Source organism: Anas acuta, chromosome 4 (assembly GCF_963932015.1).
Source record: "Anas acuta chromosome 4, bAnaAcu1.1, whole genome shotgun sequence".
NCBI lineage: Eukaryota > Metazoa > Chordata > Aves > Anseriformes > Anatidae > Anas > Anas acuta.
In genome coordinates, this window is record NC_088982.1 from 36,768,679 (window position 1) to 36,777,187 (window position 8,509).

At 35.4% G+C, this 8,509-nt stretch overlaps 1 long non-coding RNA gene across 1 annotated transcript in view; it reads left to right on the forward strand.

Moving 5' to 3' along the window:
• Positions 1–7,563, forward strand: part of LOC137855241 (uncharacterized) — a 40,561-nt gene extending 32,998 nt beyond the window's left edge. Inside the window, exons 3-4 of the long non-coding RNA XR_011095627.1 lie at positions 6,128–6,189; positions 6,499–7,563. This is a non-coding gene — a long non-coding RNA (uncharacterized lncRNA). The remainder of the gene's footprint in view (positions 1–6,127; positions 6,190–6,498) is intronic.
• Positions 7,564–8,509: the final 946 nt, after the last annotated feature.

Below are 8,509 nucleotides of genomic sequence, written 5' to 3' on the forward strand. Positions count from 1 at the left end.
AAGCACTATGCACAAAATGAACCACTGTTTCATTCACCAACGCTCACTTTTCTTGAAACATTATATGAGCATATTCACTAATAATTTATATAACGCTCTTGTTATTTATTGCATTTATTTATGTTTAGTAGCCTATGATGTTTGGTATGAGTCTTAAACTGTGAAAGATTTGCCCACTTTGGTTTGGGTTTAAGTAACTGCCAAGTTGCTACATGTCTCTTCTTTTACTGTGTTGACTGAAATGGTTCTTTTCATAATAATTCACCTCATTTCTGATGTATGTCACCTTTAATTATTGAAGTTTATAAATTAGAAGGGCCAGGACTCAGAGACACACATGAAGATCTTCAGAAGCAATAAATGTGAATATTTTGTATGTATTTCAAATATCAGGTGACCAGGCTTCAGTCTCATGATTTTACAGGCAGGAAATATCACTGTTCAGAGAAACCTCTCTGCTTCTTTCAGAGGTAAAGCTGGCAGTTCAGGTGCATGATAGGGTACCAACACCAGTGCCAGCAACCCCCCTGCCCTCCTCCTGTTGGAGAATTCAGACTTCTAGCAGTCACAATCCATGGGCATTCATAAGGTCTAGCTCCACAAATGGAGTCCCATTGAATTCCTCATAGTTAATATGCTACTTTACGGTATATACTTTTTATAAACAAAAATACCATATCAACACTCCTACAAGAAATGTATGTAGTAATCACTGGCCTTATGAAAATTAAATATACTGCTTAGTCTGGTCCTTCAGATAGTAAGCATTGTGGTAATAAAGGTATAATCTGCAATTTGCATGCTTGCTAAACTTGCTGTCAGAAGGAAATTATTAAGTCTTGCAGATGGGTAAGTTCCTTAGCCAGATACAACAGACATCTCTTCTCTCCTCCTTAAGATAAGTCTCATTTTTCTCTTAATACAGAAATCAGATGTTCAGTGCCAGTTAGGCAACCTTTTCCTTTCCTTTCCTTTTTTTTTTTTTTTTCTTTGATGCAGTTTTACCTCTTACTTTTAAAAATGATATAGGATGCTAGTACATCTTTTTCACTTTGGAACCATTTTTGAAAACAAAGTTTTGTTTGTTCATTTGTTTTTAAAACCAATCTTTGGTATTCCTTGTAGCAAGGGTACATCATTATTTAACACCATATGGTACTTCTTTTTAACTAATCCTTGAATTTCATAGTTACAACTATAACTTTTCAAACTAAATTTTATTTTATGAATCAGTCTTTTAGAAGCTATCTTGTAGATCTAAAAAACTTGACTGATTTTATATTTTTCAATACAGTATGATTTTCCACAAGATTTAATTTAGAGCTGACAACTTGAAATTTATTCAGGAGGGCCTTAAAATATCCACTAAGCTGAACTTACGTGGTATCTGGAGGGATAAGGGTTTTCAGCTTTGAATGAGAAACAAGAATTGATTAGCTTTCAGGATTTTAAATGAAGCAACATGCAGCAGGAATGCCCAATCAATGAATTGTTTAATCAGCTGGAGAAGGAGTGATGAATACCAGCAATTCTGTCACCAGCTTGCATCATTAGTACTTTTTTTTTTTTTTTTTTTTAAGTATGGTGGTTTTGTTTGTTTGTTTTGATTTTTAGTATTTTTCTTGAGCATGGCATCTTTCTAGATGAGTTCTTGCTTTGTTGGGTAGTGAAATCAGAAGTAATAGCATATTAATATTGAATAATGGGAGAGAAATTTTGGATGTTAATGTCTGAAAAAATCTTTTTCCTTCTCCTGCTGTTATAATGCTGTTTCTGTTTTCCTCTTTTACATTTACTGTCATTTAAAAGTGTTATTTTTCCTTTTATTTGCAATTTTTGCAATTTGTTTTCTCCTTTTTATTTTCTATTGTTAAAAGTTTACTTTTTTTCTTTTTCAATTAAGATGAACTCAGAAAAAACATTTTTTTTCCTAGCATATGCAATCAAAATTGGTATCCAGAAAGATGGCAATGATGTCTTGTTCAGTAATATGGGAAATAATACACAGGCAAAATTATTACAATAATGACAGATTTCATAATCAAAATGATAGAAACTGGAAAATTGTAGTGCCTGTTGAAAATTAGTGAATCTACAATATTATTTGCTGATGGTTTTTCAATAGCCTATAAAATCTGTCATGCATTCTGTAACCACATTTGACAATAATAAAACTTTTTTGCCTCTATCTGCATCAGGATTGCTTTTCCAGAATTGTTATTGATATTTTAATGAAAATGCAGATTGAAAATCCCAGTTGAGATTCCAGGTCCAAATTAAATACAAACTGGAAAACAATGAAAGTAAATTTGGTATGATTAATGAACAAAAGGCTCTAACCCATTTTCCACTTTCATTTGCTGGTTACTGTAGCTAATAAGATCAGACCATTAAATTAAGACTTTGTGATTTCTGACATTATTTTTCAGAAGTACTCTATATTTTAAACATTATGAATATGCTAGTGTAAGTGAGAATTCTATATCTTTAATTGCAATGCAGTGTTATAATCAGATGTATTTAATCCTAGTCTCAGTTGCTATCATAACAGAAGAATTTCTGTTTCAGCTCGATAGCTCTCTACTTGTCTTTATTGGCCTTTTCTCTGCTTTAATATAAGTGAAACTGTTCAGGACTGTTCAGGAACATCTATGAGCAGGGTGTTCTGATATACCATGTGGCCTGGGTAAATAACATCACATCAGAAATTCTATAAACCTGCAGCAGGAAGTCAAAAAATAAAACCAACCCACATCTTCTGTATACCTGTTAAAAAATTTGGTTTCTTTAACTATATCTCAGTAAAGTAAAATGTATTTTGCAGAATTAACATATATTATGATTTGGCTACATTTTCATATTTTCAAAATTGCAAACATCCTCATTTGAACATTGATCACAAAAAGGGATGTTCAAAGAGTTGGACCAGCTGTTTCAAATCTTCCCAAATTTGAAACTCCCTGACCTGGATCATTTGTTAGATGCTTATGGTCAGCATATAGATAAAGAGTAAAAAAAAAAAAAAAAAACCTGTGTGGGATGAACAGCAGATCTGTTTGGTTTGGTGGTTCACAGGTCACAGCACAGTTACTGCAGTAAATTCTGTGATTCTGTGAGTGGGAATACGGAGGACAATTGCAGGAGAATCAGACTGATTCTTTCCTAAGAGCAACTGAAGATATTCTGGGTGGAAAATATCGTAGAGTTCACTGAAGTCATCCAGAAAAGCTGGGGGGGGGGAGGGGGAGAGAAGGGGGGGATTGGCAACTGGAGATCCTGTAGCATGATTGCATACTGCTGAATGACAGCCAAGCAGACCCAGTACCAAAACTGATGGAAGATGGGTAGAAAGGAAGAGACTTCTAAAGATGTAGAGAAACTTGTGTAGTGTTTGCTGAGTTCAGAATACCTCTGAAAATTAGTAGAGCAGAAAGCAAGTTGTACTTTACAAGGAAATCATTGGCATGGGAGATATATGTATTTATTTTTTTTTATCTTTCTTTAGTAATTTCCTATCTACCAGATTTGAGTAATCTGTGTTTAAGAGCCTGTGTTGGTCTGGTTTCTATATTCTTTCTGTAATTCAAAAACAACAACAAACCTGTGTTAAAATTTTGGGGTGCATCTCTTTCCAAAAGACATTCCATCTCAAAGCTTCTGTAAACTCAGGATCCCAACAGAGTAAATTCTGAAGAATTTACAGACTAATAGTAACTGCCCAGAAAATACATTGATTATCAAATATACCTTGCCTGAGGTCTTCCTTATAAAAATAAATTCAAAAAGCACTCATAATCCTGTAAATATGAGCTGTAAAGTACTGTAATCTTACTATTAGCAGATTACTGAAAACAGTCCAAAAAATTAGTTAGGTAAATTAACTAATAGATAATTTACACATCAGATAAAACAACCCCTCTTCTCATTGGACTCCTTATTCAGTCTTAAATTGTGAACGTTAAATTTATGTTTATGACAGCCAGCTACATTTAATATTTAGTTAGTCCTGGTAGGCGCTAAAAAGCTGCCCACTCCATTTTAATTCAGATTAATGGGACACGACCACTCACAGACTGCCTTGGAGTTCTTAAATGTTAGATGCTAGAAGGAAGTGAAACAAAACTTTTTATGCTCAAGAATGTGGATGAATCACATCACTTTCAAATATTCATGAATGAGCTATGTTTGGTTAATTCCAAAGGCATAAAAATAAGTGATTTTATTCATCTTTTCATCATTTCACATTATAATCTCATTATGTGGAAGCCAATTGCTTTTATGTCTTTTTAATTTTTTTTTTTTAAGTTATTTTATTGCAGGAGGAGTTCTAAGGCCTCTGCAAGTGGCTGTGCTGCTGTTAAATTTAATGGGCTCCAGCTGTGCAAGGGTATTGTCAGGAAAAAACAAACAAAGAACAGAAACCCTGGAAGAATAAACAGGAAAACAGGATACTTTTTATGGGTTATTTGTTTATTGGGAGGATGTATCACTGAACTGATAGGTATGTGCGTTTTTGTTGTTGTTTTTAAGAAGCACTAAAAGCATACATAATTTTATATGCATGTAGTGTATTGTTAAATTGCAACAAATAGAATAAGTGATAAGATTAAGGACCTATGGTGGAGTGACATTTAACTATTGAATATCCTTTCAGACATTCTCTGTCTTAAAGGGAATTGAGAATTACATTTTCCTACTCATTAGACAACTAGCATTCACAAGTTGGCTCAAAACAGAAAGCCCTTTGGCCCCTCTTTGTAGAACTACAACCTCGTCCAACACCCATACTGTCATAGTATGCACAGAGCTGCATCATTGGCTGCACCAAATCACAACCACTGACTACATAAAAGGCAGATGCTAACTTCTGCCTCCTGTTGCTCCTTATGCCTCCACATCTCCCTGTCTGAGGTATGTTAGGAATTGCAGCCCAGGATAATGTTGGCCTTTTTGGCCACAGGGGCACATTGCTGACGCATGGTCAGCCTTGCTCTTCATCAGGACTCCCAGGTCCCTCTCTGCAGAGCTGCTCTCCAGCAGGTCAGCCTGCTGTGAAGAATTTCCTTCTAATGCTTAGTCTATCCTCTTTTAGTTTAAGACCATTCTCCCTTGTCCTATTCCTTCTGTAAGAAGGGAGGTATAAGTTTCATAAACAGGCCTGATTTTTAGCCCAAATGATGCTTCTTTCACCTGAGAAACTTCCTGTTCAGCTCCTGTATTCAAGTGTGTTTTTCATGCTCATGTCCCAGCCTGAGTCCTCATCCTCACTTGCATTATTTGGAATAATTGGATCAACCCAGTGTAGACTGTGAAAAAGAAAAGTGTGGTTAAAATAGTGTGTGTCTACTGGTAGAAGAAAGTGAGATTTGAAATTTATGTTACATACTGATGTGCCTAAATTCACATACTGAAAATTGAATGCTTTTAAAGATACTGATTGCAAATCTGAAAAATCATACCATTTCTACTTTTTATTAATAACCCCAAATGTAAGCTGATTCCTACTGCCTTCTCTCTAAATTTGATTCATTTCTTCTATCTTACCGATTAAATAAATTGATCTGGCAGAAACTGAATATGAATGAGAGAATAATGAGAGAATAGTGGCCTAATTGAGTGTTCCTTGTTTACAAGTTAACTTGGAGATACCATGAAATATATATCTTTTATACAACTTTTTTTTTTTTACTTTTTTTTTTTTTTTTTTCATATAACCAGTATTCCAAAAGGAGAAGTGTGTCTTTGAAATGCTATATGGAAAGCAAAGTTCCTGTGAAGCTCTCTGGCTTCAGAAGAAGTCCCAACATTGGACTGAAAGTGGCAATTCAAGACAGAATTGGACCATTTGATAGACCAGTAGATTTTTTTTTGTAGTTGGGCAAAGCAAACACATACTTCAGCACCTCTGCGTGTTTGAGTGCTTCAGGTCATGAGAGCATTACACCTACGTACTCCCCATGTGACATTCCCAGAATGGTATCTGGCGTTAAATTCTGTTATCTTTTGTGTGTAATTATGTGACTTTGAATTCCTTTTTTAAGAAATACTCATCATGAATACAAAATGCTCATTTTCAAATATCATCACAAAAAGATCCATTATTTTCACTATGTTTTCTGTCTTTCAGCTGTGCTTTCTGGTCATTTTTAAAGCTTAATCCATCCTTTTGTGATCTTCGCCATGGGAAAGGTAAATGTAAATCTTTCCAATAGCAAAGAAACAAATGGAATGAAAAAGAAAACTGTTTTGTTTTGATAGAAGTGTTAAAATTAAAGCATAGAATGCAAGGGTAAAGCTCTGCTCTTCAGAGGATTGTTTAGACTTCATAGTAATTATTCATTTTATATGCTTATATTTAAGGATAGATAAGAACGACCACATTCACATTTTTGTACTGTGTCAAGGGAAAGGTTGCAAATCAACATGAAGCTTGTGACTTTTTTTTTCTATATCCCTGACGTAATATTTTATTTTACTTTATTTTATTTTGTATTACAGATGAAACCAGATGATTGCCTGGGTGCAAGCAGGGAGCAGCAAAGACCCTTGATCATCTCAACAATCTCAACAAAATGAGGCACGACTCGATTTTGCTGTGCTCATCTTTTGTCTCTATACTGCCTTCATTAATTGTGTTTCTTGCTGTTTTTTCTCCCTTCTCCCTTCTTTGCAAGGTGAGATACAGTGGCTGTCTTATGCTGCCTCTGAACTGTGAAGCATGTTTCATTAACCCTATTCTGTCATGGATCAGATGTGTGGAACTGAGTTTTGGTGACTGGGACTGTTTGAGGACTTCGGAGGGCTGATTTTGCTGTCTTGCTCCCTCAGTCAGAACAGGGACTGTTCAGCCTAGAGAAGTCTTGGTAGACATCTTATCATTGTCTATAAACACCTGAAGGGAAGGTACAAAGATGATGGAACCAGGCTCTTTTCAGTGATACCCAGTGACAAAGCAAGAGGCAATGGGCACAAACTGGAACACAGGAGGTTCTGTCTTAATATCAGGAAGCACTTCTTTACTGTGCAGGTGATGGTCACTGGAACCGATAACCTAGAGAGGCTATGAAGTCTTCCTCCTTGGAGATCATCAGAAGCTTCCTGGATGTGGTCCTGGGCAACCTGCTATAGGTGGTCCTGCTTGAGCAGGGGGGTTAGACCAGATGGCTTCCAGAGGTCCTGTCCAACATCAACCATCTGTGATTTTATGATTTCATTCCTATTTTTACCGTAAATATTGTTCGCAATTCAAGTAACTACCTTTGAGACATAAATGAGACATTTCTCCTATTTTCTCCTAGAGCTGATAAACAGCTGTTTACTTTTTCCCCCTTCTGCCTGGCATCCAGGGAATCCTAAATAGGGCTTTAAGTTATGAATATCTTTTGGTTGAATTTGTCTGGTTGCTAGACTTCTAAACCATTGAATTGCTTGTCTGTTGCACAGGAAAGAGGCGTGCCTGTTTGACTTGTGCAGCTTTGTTTCAACAGAAGTGGTGAAACATAAACAGGGTTTTCAGAATAAAGTTCCTTTTGCCTTGCTGTAAGCTGGATACTGTTTTTTCAGGACAGTCCTTGGCTGGTGAAGGATAGGAAGGATATGGCCTGCACACTCATGCTTTTGTGTCATTAGTGAGTGCCACTTGAAAGCAACACTGCATCAATGTGGCTGTGTTAGTTGTAGTCGTTGCCCCAATTAGATAATACTTTCTAAATCATTTCTAATTTGGATATTATTATCCGTATAAATGAAAAAGGAAAACTATCAGGATTTTCAGTTAAATTCTAAGAGAGCACAAAGTGGTAACCTTTCTTTGGAATATGGTCTTGACCAATTGGAATTTCCTATTTACAAAATCCAAAACTTTATATTCCCTGAATATTTTACTATTTTTCTTTGACTGTTTTGATAGTTTCTCTTCATACTTTTCTCTTTTCCTACTTTCAAATTTTATGTATTCTTTGTATGTCAACTATGTTCTGTCTCTTTTCCTTTGAACCAGGGTATAATGCCAGTAATACCTGAGTGTTGTGTGTTGTATTTATTAATACTATTAATACAAATGGTACTTTTTTTTTTTTTTTTTTTTTTTTTTTCCTTTCATATTTACTTCTGAGTTTGCTTTAGTGTTTATTGCTTTGGTTCCTTTGCCAGTCTCTACCTGCATTGGTCTCTTATGGAGATGCAGAAGGAGTGTGACCATTGTTCTATTTCCTTAGAGCAGATTTATATCACTGACACAGCCTCAATTACACAGATCTTTCTCATTTTGTGCTTAGTTTTGTAGAGCAGTAAGGGAACCATACCAGAACTTAAACATAAAGAAAGAATTACTCATTATTGCTATTATGCTTGATACTGTCCTTATCTTCACTTTTTGAATTCATAGCAGTTAGTATAAATAAGCAAACCAATACAAAACTGATAAAAGTGAGAAGCCTGTTGACATTTTTGTGTGTATGTTTGAGTGGCAAGGATAAAAAGGGACATTTCTCAGCAAGCTTACCATATA